This window comes from Panthera tigris, chromosome C2, assembly GCF_018350195.1.
Source record: "Panthera tigris isolate Pti1 chromosome C2, P.tigris_Pti1_mat1.1, whole genome shotgun sequence".
Classification (NCBI taxonomy): Eukaryota; Metazoa; Chordata; class Mammalia; order Carnivora; family Felidae; genus Panthera; species Panthera tigris.
This window is the reverse complement of record NC_056668.1, coordinates 41,008,988-41,023,673: the sequence shown is the minus strand read 5'-3', so window position 1 is coordinate 41,023,673 and position 14,686 is coordinate 41,008,988.

Genomic DNA, 14,686 nt, shown 5'->3' with positions numbered 1-14,686 from the left:
ATTGTGCAAAGAACTTAATTACATACTGTGGTTCAGTTTCTATTTTGCCAGGCAGTCGTTCATCCATAAAAGAATGCTGTAGAAAGTAAGTGGTAAAATGCAAAAGAAATTGAAAGCACATGATTGTAGTCAAGAAGCAAATAAGTAGTCTTCAAAGAAAAGCCAGCACACTTTAACGGGGAACTGGATTGTACTCCTGAAATGAAGAAAAAGTTGGCAGCCAAAGAGAACTATTTTGTAATGTCACATATTGTTCAACATTATAAAATTATTTGAACCTACTTTGCACTTTCATTTACTGGTCAGCTAGTGAAATTCATCAAATGAAACTAAACTATTTTTTAAAGCCATACCATTTTTAGAAGAATAATATTTCCCTTCAGCAATATAGCAATTATTCTCCATCTTCTCTCTTGTAAGATGATTCTTTTGATTTTAAATTTCTGATAGTGGCTCCTTTGAAATTAACAGTACAGCTTTGCAGTAGCCTTCGGGGCATTGAGTCAGGCAGGGTGGAGAGATCAGGAGAGTTGCTACAATTCATATTGCTTTACTGCTGCTTTGGGTCTAGTTTATTGTATCAAGATACAATCTTGAACATATTAGAGGTTTTGTCTATGACAGTATTGGCTTCAAATCATTAACCTTGAAAGAAATTTCTAAGTAAAAATGTTTACTTAAAGCCGAATATTTTAATCTGAGCATGATCTACTTTTCCTAGTTAAAGTAGACCTCCTGAGGGCAGGAGATACAATGTATCCTCCAATCGATAATTACTTTGTGTTTCTCATTATTTTTTGTTCTAGTAAAGAGACTACAGCTTAGCATAATTGCATTTCAGGTGTTTTATTTCAGTATTTGATATTTGCCATTGAAATTTGTGTTCATTTATAGTTTGGGGGATTTAAAAAAATCATTTAGTTCATTTTTACACAAAGTCCTCTGCCTTCAGTTTAAAACACATTGAACTTTAGAAAATAGACAGGCTTAATAATAAATTCCCAGGAATTGTCACTTGGTCTGAGTGGGAGGAGGACATCATTAAAGGTACAAATTTGGCATGACATTGGAATTGTGCATAAAGCACTGACAGTAGAGCATAAAAGGTAAAGGCATTGGCTTTGCAGTCAAACAGGCTTGAGTTTGAATTCTGACTCTGCCATGAGCTTGCTGTGTGACTTTGAAAAATGCAGTGCCTCTAAACTTTTATTTCCAAATGTGCAAATTTAGGATTACCAGGATACGTTGTTCAGGGCTAATGTGGGATTGATGTGAGATGAGGTTTACAAATGTTCGACACATAGGAAAAACTCAATAAGCACGGGCTAACTTGGTTCCAGCAATGGGCCTGAGTAAGAAGGGGGTCAATTCTAGAAGCTTCCTCTTGCTGCAGTGTTACCAGTGACCCTCCTCATGAAGGTTCTTGGGAAGGAAAACCTTGCTAAGGACTATGGAAACATGGCAACAGCACCCTGCATTCAGACAACTTCCAGCATCAAGGAACTTCCTACATCTGAACTCACTTCTTCTGTTATTAAGGATCCACACATTTACCTGTAGAGTACAAGATTTTTGTGAGAACATAGCCTTGATATATAATCTCGAGGATCAATTTTACTATATGTTTTCTCCATAATATTAAGAAAGCTTTATAAGTGAGCAAAATATGGCTTGTTCTTTTGGTAGATTTTCCCTGGAGGTGAAATGGCAGGGGAAGATAATATTTAAAAACTAGTGAACTAAAGGTCATGTAGAAGAGACTAACATGCATAAATTGGAGTGTTAGAATACTGCAGCCAAGTACTTACTGTGACATCATAGGACTGAAACCCACAAGTTAGGAAGAAATCAGAAAAATGGAAAATGACACAAAAAAGCATTTTGCTGACTATCTAAATAATGAAAATTAAAAAATTATAATTATTTTGCTTAGAGATGAAAAAAAAGTTTTAATCTAATATGGAGGCGAAGGATTCTAAAATGTATTTATTAGTATTTGGTCAAATGGTGCAAAAATAATGGTGTATTGGAATTTGAGAAATTTAGATCATTAATGAGGAATCCCCTTCTTAAAAATAAAGAAGATCTACAGCCAAGAAAGTTCCCTAAGGATGATTAAAAGAATTATCCTAAACAGTTTTAAAAATCACAGAATATAAAATGTAAGAGTCTGGGGACAGGAAAAGTAATTTCAACTAAACCCTTGATTTTATCTATGAAATATTATATTTTAAGAAATTAACACATCTCTCCACTATACCTAAATTATAATCCAGCCTAGAGATAAATAGATGAATTTCATATTTACCAGATATAAAAAAAAACAAACAGATCCAAATTTCACAATAAGCTTAAGGAGATTTAAAAGAACACGTTGATTTATTTAAAAATCTATCTTAGACATACATATGACAGGGTAACCTTAGAAAATGGCTCATTATATATTGATTTAACCTCTAGAAGATTTTACTGAAGAATGTGAAACTTGCCTCTGACATAAAAAAGAACAGAAATGGACCAGGTTTGTTTGCTCTAATACAGACCTAAATTGCTATGAAAGACGCAGATCAGAAGGAAACTCTCCAGGGAAAATTTGCTGAAGTCATCATCGAATCATGTAATCAGTATAAGTAGGTCATGACAATACTCAAGATACTTGCCCTCTAGAAAGTCTGACCTAGAAGAATCTCTTTCTTTCTTTCTTTTCTTTTTTTTTTTTTCCTTGGGTGATAATTACTTAGAGCTGGAAACATACTATCACTGATCATATTAAAAGGAATTTTGGGAATGAGTGAATAAATTAATGTTGTAGACCTAATATCACCAGATGAAAGCCTTCAAGATACACGAGTGTGATTTGTTTAACTCACTATGAATAATTCCAGTTGAGATCTTAGTTTTGCTCTTAAAGATTTTGTAGCATTGACAGCAAATGAATATAAAATAAGCTTGATAATAACAAAAAGTTTCAGGTATTTTTATCTACTGTGCTCCAAAAATCCTCTTTATGTTCCTATTTAATCAATCTTAAACTGTCAAAAAAAACCACAATAAGTCATTGAAGAAGTGCTTCAAGTGCTTATAGCATAGGAAAAAATTGGTCTCCCTTTCTCCCCAAGAATGCATTATTAAAAAATCTGTAAGATGTGTTTTAAATGTACACCCACACAGCCAGACAACCACTGCCACCACAAAGAAGGAAAATGGTCCAAAAGTGACTTGAACAGAGATCTTTGTACATCCTGCAGAAAGCGAAGGCCTTTCAACATATTTGTGGCTTCATTGCAGGAAACAGACTCTTATTTGTTGATGAAGCTATTATGCAGTTATGAAGCATTGCTCTTTCACCAAGGCTATGCAATATTTTTTAACTGTTAGTTAAAATATAGGAAATTTAAATTCTTCATAAAAAAAAAAAAAAAAACGGAAAACCAAAGAATGAGATCAATCTCCTACCCAGTTAGGTAGCAAAAGTTGCCACCTCTAAGATCAGAGGACACAATATGTTTTCATTTAACAATTTCCTCATCCTAAAACTTGGCTGTGAAAAGCCAAGTCCCTTTAAACTGATGGAATTTGGCATAGAAACCAATAAATTGTTTATATTTAAATATGTATACATATCTACTAAATACTTCACTTGCTTCTGTAGAAGAGGAATGCCAAAATTCCAAGTTTTCTTGCAATCATATTTCCTCTATTCTAACTTAACTTCTAGATTCCAAAAAATATGATTATGATCTGGAAGATGATTATGTTTTTACATAATGCCAAATAGACTAGAGAGGAATATTTTTATCAGCTTTCTATTAAAAGATTTGATATGTTACATGAAAACATGATTTTCAAATAAAAAGAAATATAAGCTAGCGTGAATATAGGCTACTCTAAGTTATAGGCTATAACTTTATAATATGGTATATTAATTAAAATATTGGCACACTAATTTTCACTATAATAATAAATATGTATTTCTATGATCAGCATTGGTAAATGCGTGCATGTATGTATACTTTTCTTACACTCCAAACTATTGTCTGTCTGTCCTTGATTGCCTGTACCACACTTTGGTGATCACTGATCCAGAATTTAGTGAGACCAATGAAAATGATATAAAGATAATCATGAAAAAAAGTAACTACTAAACATAAACAGGCACTATAATTTTAGGTTCTAATCATTGTCTCTCTCTATAGAACAACGTGTCTATATTATGGCTCAGAATCATTAGTGCCTTCCTCTGCACTAGAGATCACAGTCTTTGGAAACCAAAGAATCTCTATTATACTAGGTCCACTACATGATTCCTATATGTTTTCAGGAGTGAAAAATGTTGCCTTAAACTGTTGTTAAATAAAGCATTCAGGTTTTTACTTTCTGTGACAAGTACCTGAAGATGATCAATACAATTACCATCAGGATTTTTGTGTGTTCAATCTCCACACTTGTCAGTAGCTAATTTAAAGCTGAAGTTCAAAGACAGCATTCATGTAACCATACATTCTTTCAGAAACAATCTTAATTAAAATATCATGGAGAGAGGAAGATGAAAGACATCTGAAATCCAAGCTAATGGAATCCTTTTATAAAGTGACAGCGTAACATAAAGCTCTATGAAATTTGAAACATAGAAATATTTGTCACCTATGCAATAAATGAGGAAGAATAAAGAAAGTCACTATCAGAATACATAGGTTTAAAAAGTTGTAATTGATCATTTCAAAAAGACTTAATTGCTAACCATTCTTCACTGATCCCATATTTTATTGGCTTGAAGAAATGGCATCATAAATATTGTGGCCACCATATTTTTGGTTATCCGACAGAGTTCAGATGGAATGAAAAGTCCACTGTCTTGTAAGATGATTTGTCAACACTCAAATGTTTCAGACTATTCAAGAGTTTATACACTCAATACAATTACTTTTTCACCTTATATCAACTCATTTCATAACTCACATCATGTCACTCACATGCGTGATGATTTTCAAACACTCAGATCTCATTTAGTAAGCTACACAAAGTAGACTAATGGCTCCCCAAATCTGTGATAATATTAATTAACCTCTTGTAATTGTGATGTTAAGTTTAGGGGATATTTTTACAGATGCTGAATAAAATGTTGGCGATAAGAAGAAGAAACAATTTCTCCCATTTTCAGAGTGCATTATCTCAGGTGACAAACAAGATACATTACGGGGAATTACATATTAGTATAATGAATTACTCCTTCTCATGATGAGATGAGGGTTGTACACAGGCCAACAGCTCAGAATTCAAGTAGAAGGACAATCCACTTTAGCATTCAATGAAGAAGCTTGTTATTAAATATGATAACAAAACTTACATGCATGGAGGGTAACTTAACTAGATTCTCATCATTAAGATTTTTTTCAGCTTTTAAAACTTTGCCAAGAAACTTTTCAGTCAAATGGGGATCAATTCCTTATGAACTTTCTGTGTGTGGGCTGTAATTAGAGAGAGTGTGACCCAAGGAAAGGCTCTCAATAAGTGATCTTTCTCCAGAAACGGCTTGAGATAAATTCTGATTTTTAAAAAACGTCAGAAACATCACATTGTCCTTTCATTTATTCAACAATCCTTACAAAAATTATTGCTCTCATCTTTAACAGATGAAGAAGATATGCCGGAGGAAGACCACAGCCTAAGTCCGGTTCATTTATTATTCAACTTGTTTCAGCTTGTAACTGTGTATCATTCGTGCTATTCTTTGACAATTATCTCCATCTTCAGTGACTGGTATAATATCTGGCACAGTGTAAGCACACAGAAAAAATATTTACCACTTGAATGAATGAATACTTACTTAAAAACATATTCTGGTTTGATTTAAATGTAAGGCTGGGCAGAATTAGCTGCTTATTATTTTATGTTCCCATAATGATTCATGTTTTATACTATTATAGAATTTACCACGGTAGCTTTTATTCATTTGTCTTATGTGTGCATCTCACAAACCGTGATTTCCTTAAGAGTAGGGGTCTTGAATTACTTGAGCCTCATGTTCACAAACCTTGCATTATTTCTGGAACCTAGTAGCCACTCAATAAAAATTTGTTTAACTGAATTATACAGAAATCATAGGAGTCTTCATCCATCACCCGGCATGGCTTAAGACGGACCTAGGAGTCAGGAGTGACCACATCGGTCAGAGATAAGAAAGGATATCATTCAGAATGGCCCACTGGCATGATGGTGCAATTGGTGGCTATCTGTGAAGGACTTCTGACCCATAGCACAAAATGAGTGCAGGAGATGGGCAAACATCTTCGGATTTAAGCTGTGAACACTATACAGGGTGCCTCCCACCAACCCTGCCACACTCGGGTGCTTCAGAGCAGAGGGGGCACTACTGTGGAGATCAGAACATAGATAAGCAAGAGCCAATGGAAGGGCAAGAGCTGACACATAGGTCTATGCGTGGTTTAAGTCCAAGTGCCAGGGCTGTAGGCAGCTTGGAGGTCTGACCTTGGTAGTGTGTCCAATGCCAAGAGGCATCTTAAGTCAGCGTGCCAGCTCTCTGGTAGCAGCCCAATCTGAAGTGATTGCATGGAAGAAATACTGGGACCATAAGACAACCCCATAGGTACAAGCCCTTGAACTCCTTGGGGTATGTGTGGAACCCATGACCGACCGTGGTAGGGACTAAAGAGGATCCTGAAAGGGAGAGAGTGGGACCAGAGCCCATGTGGGTCCCAGTGCTGTGCCCTACTGCTAGCCCAGATGATCTCAGGCACCGCAGGGGAGTTTGGAAAGTTTGAGAAAGACACTCCAAGGCTTGGGAGGCCCTTGGGTGAGTCTGCAATTGGGACCCCGCTTGACTGGATCTAAATGTGTTATTCTGAATCTAAATCTCCTGAGGTGCTTGTTAAAAATGCATAGTTCTTAGTCTATCTCAAACATACTGTATCAAAACCTCCTTGGACAGACGTGAAAATCTACATTTAACAAGCTTCCTGGTATTTCTAAGGGACATCAATGTTCAAGGGCCACTGGTCCCAGATATCTGGCTTGTTAGTATGCACATTGATAGCCAGACTCATTTATGACTCAAAATCTTTGAATAATGACTGCTGACCAACCAGACCAGTTGGGCCATTTTCTATTCCCCAAACATTCCATGTGCTTCATTATAGTCACACATTTTTTCACTCTCTTCCCACTGAATGGATTACTTATTTAATTTTATATGATTGTTGTATTCCTGCTCGTGCTTGATGGCATATCCTTTGTAATGTCTGTTTATGTTTGCCTATGTGTCTTTTGTATATTGTCTTGTAATTTATCGCTTTTGTGTCTATCTCTCCTTTCAGTTGTGAACCTTGAATGCAGGGAAGACATGATTTATTTTGTAGCTCAATCACGTTGTCACTTTGTCAGTGCTCAACTAATGTACTTAATAAAATCCCAAATATAATGTCAAGGCATTATATTATAAAGGCTTAGTTTTGCATTGTTCTTTCAGATCGAGTCTTACAGAAAGAGTTCGGTACTACGTTAGCAGAGTCATTTACTTCCAAACCCATTCCTAGAACAGTTTAGACAGACAGAGAATCTGCAGGCTAACCATTAAAATTAACATAATGGGTCCAGTTTTAGAGTCAGAGACTATTGACTTTGCAGAGCGATTTAGTTTAAGAAAAAAAAGCAGATCTGCATGTCCCATTAGTGTTACTAAATAAACTGTGTTCTGATAGTAGGGATTGATCTAAGACAGGAGAAAGTGGCTAATGTACAGCTAGTCCCAGTCTGGAGTGAAGAAATAGGCGTCTTTTGGTTCTGAATGCATTTTTCGGATGCATTTATCATACCATATAAATAAAGAGCAAAGCATGGAACTGACACTGTAGTTTCTATTTTCACAACTTGGGGATAAGAAAAGTCAGTTCACATGGGAGAAACCCGGAGCTAAAACACAGATCAAACATCACTTACAAAGTTGGCCAGAATTTTCTAAATCGCACAAAGGGAAAACCGGCTGTTTGGAGTATGATAATTGGTCATAGAAAATTATTTTGAAAACCCTAAATCCCTAAAGAATTGAGAATGTGATGAAAAGCTGCACTGAAAGAACACTGGAAGTGGTTGGCATGCGTTTAAGGAGTGAGAAAACTAAGCCTGATTGGAATACGGGTTTGTATATCATGTAGTTTACAGTCAGGCATGAATTGAGTCAAATGGGTGAGTAGTCATTGACATGTATTCTTGTGATTAGAACTGTATTTTTAAATTGAAAGAAAAAAATCCCTTCAAGACTGCCTCAACTGTATCCATTTATCAGAAGCTGAACATTAAAGCTTCAGAAAAACAAGATTTCTTTTTCTTTGACCCGTGAAGGTTATTAGAGTCCTGGACAAATTCAAAAGTAAAATGGAAATTTTTTTTTATTCTGTACTTAGAAGGGCAATTCTGAATTAGAAGCTCACATGTATTTTTGTCTTGAGTTTATTATCCTTTTCAGTAAAGAATTTCACCCATAGCTTCTGAAAATTGAGCAGCTGCTTTCGCTTGATTGATGGGTATGTTTTATGAAAACAACGAAGTGCAAATGAGCTAGCTTACTGCACTTGGTTCTGTTTCATTCACTGTCTTACGCAAAGGCTCCATCTGCAACTTTGTCAGTCACTGAAACTGCAACCCTAACTTCAATTTGGAGATATTACACATTTCTAAAAGAACACCCTTTCACCTGAATCTTTCTCCTATTGAATAAATATTCACGATGTCTTGTGTTTACAAAAGAAAAGCCCTACTAGTCAGAAATGGCCCCTTCCTTTGAAATATTAACAGCTGGTAGAGAGAGCCTCCTACCACTGAAGTGTATTCTGTAATTCATCCATTTATTTAATAAATCATCACAAGCCCCTGTTCCTCTCTCTGCACGAGATACGGGGACACACGGAGAGTTGTTCCTGCCCTCAAGGTGCTACGAATAGTCTACTTGGGAGATAGACAATAAAGAGTAAACAGATTAATATGTTGTCACTTAAAATATTTTTAACTAAGAAAAAAAAATCAAGGAGGTTACAGAACTGGTGAATGATCAGGTAGAAGAGAAGTCTTTTTTATAAGTTGGTCAGGAAAGGGCTCTCTGGAGAGATGATCTTTAAGCAGAGATTCATAAAAGGAAGAGTGACCCCGTCCAGACCTAAGGGTAGGATGTTCTAGGCAGAAGAAAAACAAGATTAATAGCCCAGGAGTAACCACACAACACTGTTTTTTGTTTGTTTCTTTGCTTCTTTGTTTTCAAGAAATCTAAAATCACCAGTGTGGCTGGAATGGGATGAACACAGGAAACCTGACTTCTTAGCCAGTTAGGCCAGGGGTGAATTTGCAACATTCATGATACATTTATCGTTGTTAAAATCTGTAAAATCTTTTTAAAATAAATGGAAATAAGATGTATTAAGGGCATTAACTGAGATAATATATGTACATAGAACCTGAACGTATTACATAAATGTTGGTGTTATTCATTTATTATACAAGTTCCCCTTATCTTTGTCACTTGTCTTTTTATTTTTTTTACTATAGATGAGGTATCTGATGTTACTACACAATAATCACATATGCAACTCAGATGTCTGATTCCAGTATTAAGTTACATATAACTCCTGAGGCAACTTCAATGTAAAACTTGAGAAAATGTTGTGTTTATATTAATATGTTAATGATATTTGAAGTATAGAGGGATGTAGGGCATATTTTATACAAAAATATCATACAAACAGTGTAACAGTACCTCAAGTTTATGTGAAACATCAACGTAAGTATCCCAAGGACATTAATGTAAAACTTTTGATCACACCTTAGAACATAAGGAGGTAAAAGTGATATTTGTTTTCCTCTGGTACTTCTTTTTTTTTCAATTTTTTATTGTGATGAGAGTCTCATTACATAAAATTTATCATATTAAGTATTTTCAATCTACTATTCAGTGTTATTAAGTACTTTTATATTATTGTGAAACTGCCACCACCATCCATCTCCAGAACTCTTGCCATCTGGTAAACTGAAACTCTATCCCCAGTAAACAGTAACTCCTCAAATCCTCCTTTCCCCAGTCCCTGACAGCCACCATTCTTCTTTCTGCCTCTATGATTTTGACCAGTCTAAATACTTCTTACAAGTGGAACCATACAGTATTTGTCTTCTTGTGACTGGTTTATTTCACTTAGCATAATGCCCTCAAGGTTCATTCATACTGTAAGCATAGATAAGAATTTCTCCCTTTTTAAGGACCGAATGATATTCCATTGTCCATTCATCTGCTGATGTACACAGTGTTGCTTCCACATTTTAGCTATTGTAAATAAGGCCGCCATGAACACGGTGGTACAAATATTTCCTCAAGACCCCACTTTAAATTCTTGTGGTTATATACCCAGAAGTAGAATTACTGTATCATATGGTAGTTTTATTTTTAACTTTTTGAGGACTCACTATACTGTTTTCCACAGTGGTTGCACCGTGTTACACACCAATGGTGCACAAGGATTCCATCCTTGCCAACACTTATAATTTTCTGTTTTTGAAGAGTAAGCTATCCTAACAGGTATGGAATGATATCTCTATTAATAGTGTCTTCTGATGCATAATTTTTTTTCAATGTTTGTGAAATCCAAACTGTCTGTTTATTCTTGTGATACCTGTGTCTTCTGGGTCATATCTAAGAAATCATTACCAGATCCAATGTTGTAAAGGTTTTTCACTATATTTTCTTCTAAGAGTTTTAGAGTTTTAGGTCTTACAGTTAGGTCTTTGATCCATTTTAAGTTAATTTCTGTATATGGTGTTAGGTCTATTGTCATTCTTTTATATGTGGATATCTAGTTTCCTTAACACCAATTGTTGAAGAGAAAGCCCTTTCCTCAGTGATTAGTTTGGGCCCCTTATCAAAAATCATTTGACTCTATATGCAAGGGTTTATTTATGGGTTATTCTATTCTATTCTTTTCATTTATCTATTCCATTCCATTCCATCCCATCCCATCCCATTCCATCCCATTCTTCAATATGTCTGCATTTATTTCAGTACCACACTGTCTTGATTACTGTAGCTTTATAGTAAATTTTGGCATAAGGAAGTATGATAGCTCTTACTCTGTTTTTCCTTTTCGAAATTGTTTCCTAGTTTGTTGGGTATTTTTATCATGAAAGAGTTTTGAATTTGGTCAAGTACTAAAAGTGCTGACATGATTCACTAGAGGTCTTCTCCCTTCACTGTGTTAATGTGATGTATTGCATTGATCAATGTTTGTACATTTAACCATCCTTGCATTCCAGCAATAAATTCCACTCGGATGCAGTATATTATCTTTCAATATGCTGATGAATTCCATTTGCTAGTGTTCCATTGAGCATTTTTACATCAATGTTCATAAGGATGTTGGTCTGTAAGTTTCTTATAGTGTCTCTGACTTTGATATTAAAATGGTGCAGGCCTCATAGAATGAGTTAAGATATATTTCCTGCTCTTCAATTATTTTTGGAAGAGTTTAAGAATTGGTGTCAGTCCTTTTTAAAATGTTTAGTACAACTCACCAGTGAAGCCATCAGATCTAGGGCTCTATTGCTTGATGGGATACTATTGATTACTGATTCAATTTCTTTACTAATGGTAGGTCTGTTCAGATTTTCTGTTTCTTCATGGTTTACTTCTAGTAAGTATTTTGTTTTCAGGCATTTTTGCATTTCAACTAAATTATCGATTTGTTGGTATAGAATTATTCATAGTACTATCTTATTCTTGTTATTTCTATAGAATTGGTATTAATGCCACAACTTTCATTTCTTGCTTTACAAACTTGAGTCTTACGAATTTTGTTGATATTTTTAGGAATCAACTTTTGGTTTCATTGATTTTCTCTATTGTTTTTTTGTTCTCTATTTCATTTATCTTTCTGTAACCTTTATTATTTTCTTCCTTCTGTCAAATTTGGGCTTAGTTTTTCTGTCTTTTTTAGATCCTTACACTTAAAGACAAGTTGCTGATTTGAGATCTTTCTTCTTTTTTAATGTAAGCATTTAAAACTATAATTTTCCCCTGCAAATTCCACTGTATTCTGTGAGTTTTAGTATGTTTTATTTTTGTTTTTATTTGCCTTGATGTATTTCCTGCCTTCTCTCACGGTTTCTTCTTTGATCCATTGGTTGTTTAAGAGTGTTTTGTTTAATTTCCCCAAACGTATGTACTTTCCAGTTTTCTTTCTGTTACTAATTTCTGACTTCATCCCCTTGTGGTCAGCTAGGATACTTTGTATGACAATTATCTTTTTAAATCTACTGAGACTTAAGTTGTGGCCAAGAATATGATTTATCCCAGAGAATGTCCCATGTACACTGCAGAAGAATGTAATTCTGTTGGTGTTGGGTAGTGTGTTCTGGATATATCTGCTAGATCTACTTGGTTTATTGTGTTGTTTAAGTCCTCTAATTTGTTACTTATCCCTAGTGGTATTCTCCCCATTATTGACAGTCAGGTATTGAACTCTTCAATTCTTCTTGTAAAATAGTCTATTTCTTCAAATCTGTTTATTTTGCTCCATATATGATGATGGTCTGCTGTTAGAAGTGTGGATGTTTATAATTGTTACAATCAACCTTTCATTAATATTTATTAATATCTTTCTCTGTCTTTTTCACCTTTTTTGATTTAAAGTCTATTTTTCTATGATATTAGTATAGCTACCTCTGCTCTTTTTTGGTTACTATTTGCATGAAACATTTTTTTTTTTCTTTAACTTTCAACTCATTTGGTTTTTGGATCTAAAGTGAGTCTCATGTAACTAATATGCAGCTGAATTTATTTTAAAATCCATTCTGCCAATTTCTGCCTTTTAATTTGAGACTTTAATTTTTATTTCCATTTAAAGTAATTACTGATAAGGAAGAACTTTAGTCATTTTGCTATTTTTTTTTCCATATGCTATATGTTTTCCACTTGAGATTTTCTCATGTCCTCCATAAACATCTTGTGTGTTTAATTTTTTTTATCATGAAATGTTTCTTTCTCTTCTCATTTTATTTTTTAAAATATCCTGTAGTTATTTTATTTGTGGTTATCATGGAGGTTACATTTAAGATCTTAAAGTTATAACACACTAATTTTAATTTATACCATCTTAATTTTAATAACATACAAAAACTCCTTTATAGCTCCATCACTACCTTTTTCAATAATTGGTGTCACAAAATTACATTTTTATGAATTATGTGTCCAAAAACATAAGATAATAAAATTTTAATACATTAGTGTCTTAAATTATGTAAAAAAAAAATGTGGAGTTACTAACCAAAGTTAAAAAAAAATACTGAGTTTTGTATGCTCATGTATTTACCTTGTCAGTGTTCTTTATTTATGCATTCAGCTTTAAGGTATTGTCTAAAGTTCATTCATTTCAAATTGCAAGACTCCCTTTAGCAGTTCTTATAGGGTAGATCTAGTGATAATTAACTCCTCAGCTCTTGTGTATCTAAGAATGTCTTAATTTCTCCCTCAACTTTGGAAGACAGTTTTGCTAGATGTAGGTTTTTTGATTGATAGTTTTTTTTTTTTCCTTTTAGCACATGAATATATTGACCCACTGGCTTCTGGCCTTCAAAGTTCCTTAAGGGAAATCTGTAAAAATCTTTTTAATTTTTTTAACGTTTATTCATTTTTTGAGAGACAGAGACAGAGCATGAGTGAGGAAGGAACAGTGAGAGAGGGAGACACAGAATCTGAAGTAGGCTCCAGGCGCTGAGCTGTCAGCACAGAGCCCCATGCGGGACTCAAACTCACAACTGCAAGATCATGACCTGAGCGGAAGTCAGATGCTCAACTGACTGAGCCACCCAGGCGCCCCCGCTAAAAATCTTATCACAGATCTCTTGCTTGTGGAGTCACTTCTCTCTTGCTGCTTTCAAGATTCTCTACCTCTGGCTTTTTGCTTTTTGATTATAGCATGTCTCAGTGTGGGTCTCATGAGTTCATTCTAGTTGAAGTTTGCCAAGCTTCTTGCATATTTATATTCATGTTTTTCATCAAATTTGGGGGAGTTTCAGTCATTACTTCTTCACATATTGTCTCTGCCTCTTTCTCTCACTCTTCTCTTTCTGGGACTCTCACATTGTGCATGTTGGTGTACTTAATGGTGTCTTACAGGCCTCTTAGGTTCTCTTCATTTTTCTTCAATCTTTTTTGTTTTTGTTCCTCAGACTTAATAATTTAAGTTGTTCTATATTCAAATTTGCTAACTGTTTCTTCTGTCTGCTCAAATCTGTCTCTGTGTCCCTCTAGTGAATGTTTTATTTCAGTTATTGTATTTTGGTGCTTCAGACTTTCTTCTTTTTTAAAAGGTTTTCTGTATCTGTATTGATGTTACAATTTTATTTACACATACTTTTTCTGGCTTTTCCCATGTATTTCTTTAGCTTGTTGGACATCTTTAGGACAGTTGTTTTTACAGTCTTTGTCTAGTAGGTATGTGTCAGTTCTCTTTAAGGGGTAGTTTCTCTTGATTTTTCTCCTTTGAATTGGCCATACATTCTTGTTTCATTGTAAGTCTTGTAATTTTTTGTTGTTCTTGAATACTGGACATTTAAATTTAATAATGTGGTAATGGTGGAAGTGAAATTCTTCCAGGTTTTGCCGTCATTCATTCGTTTTGTTTTGTTTATTGCT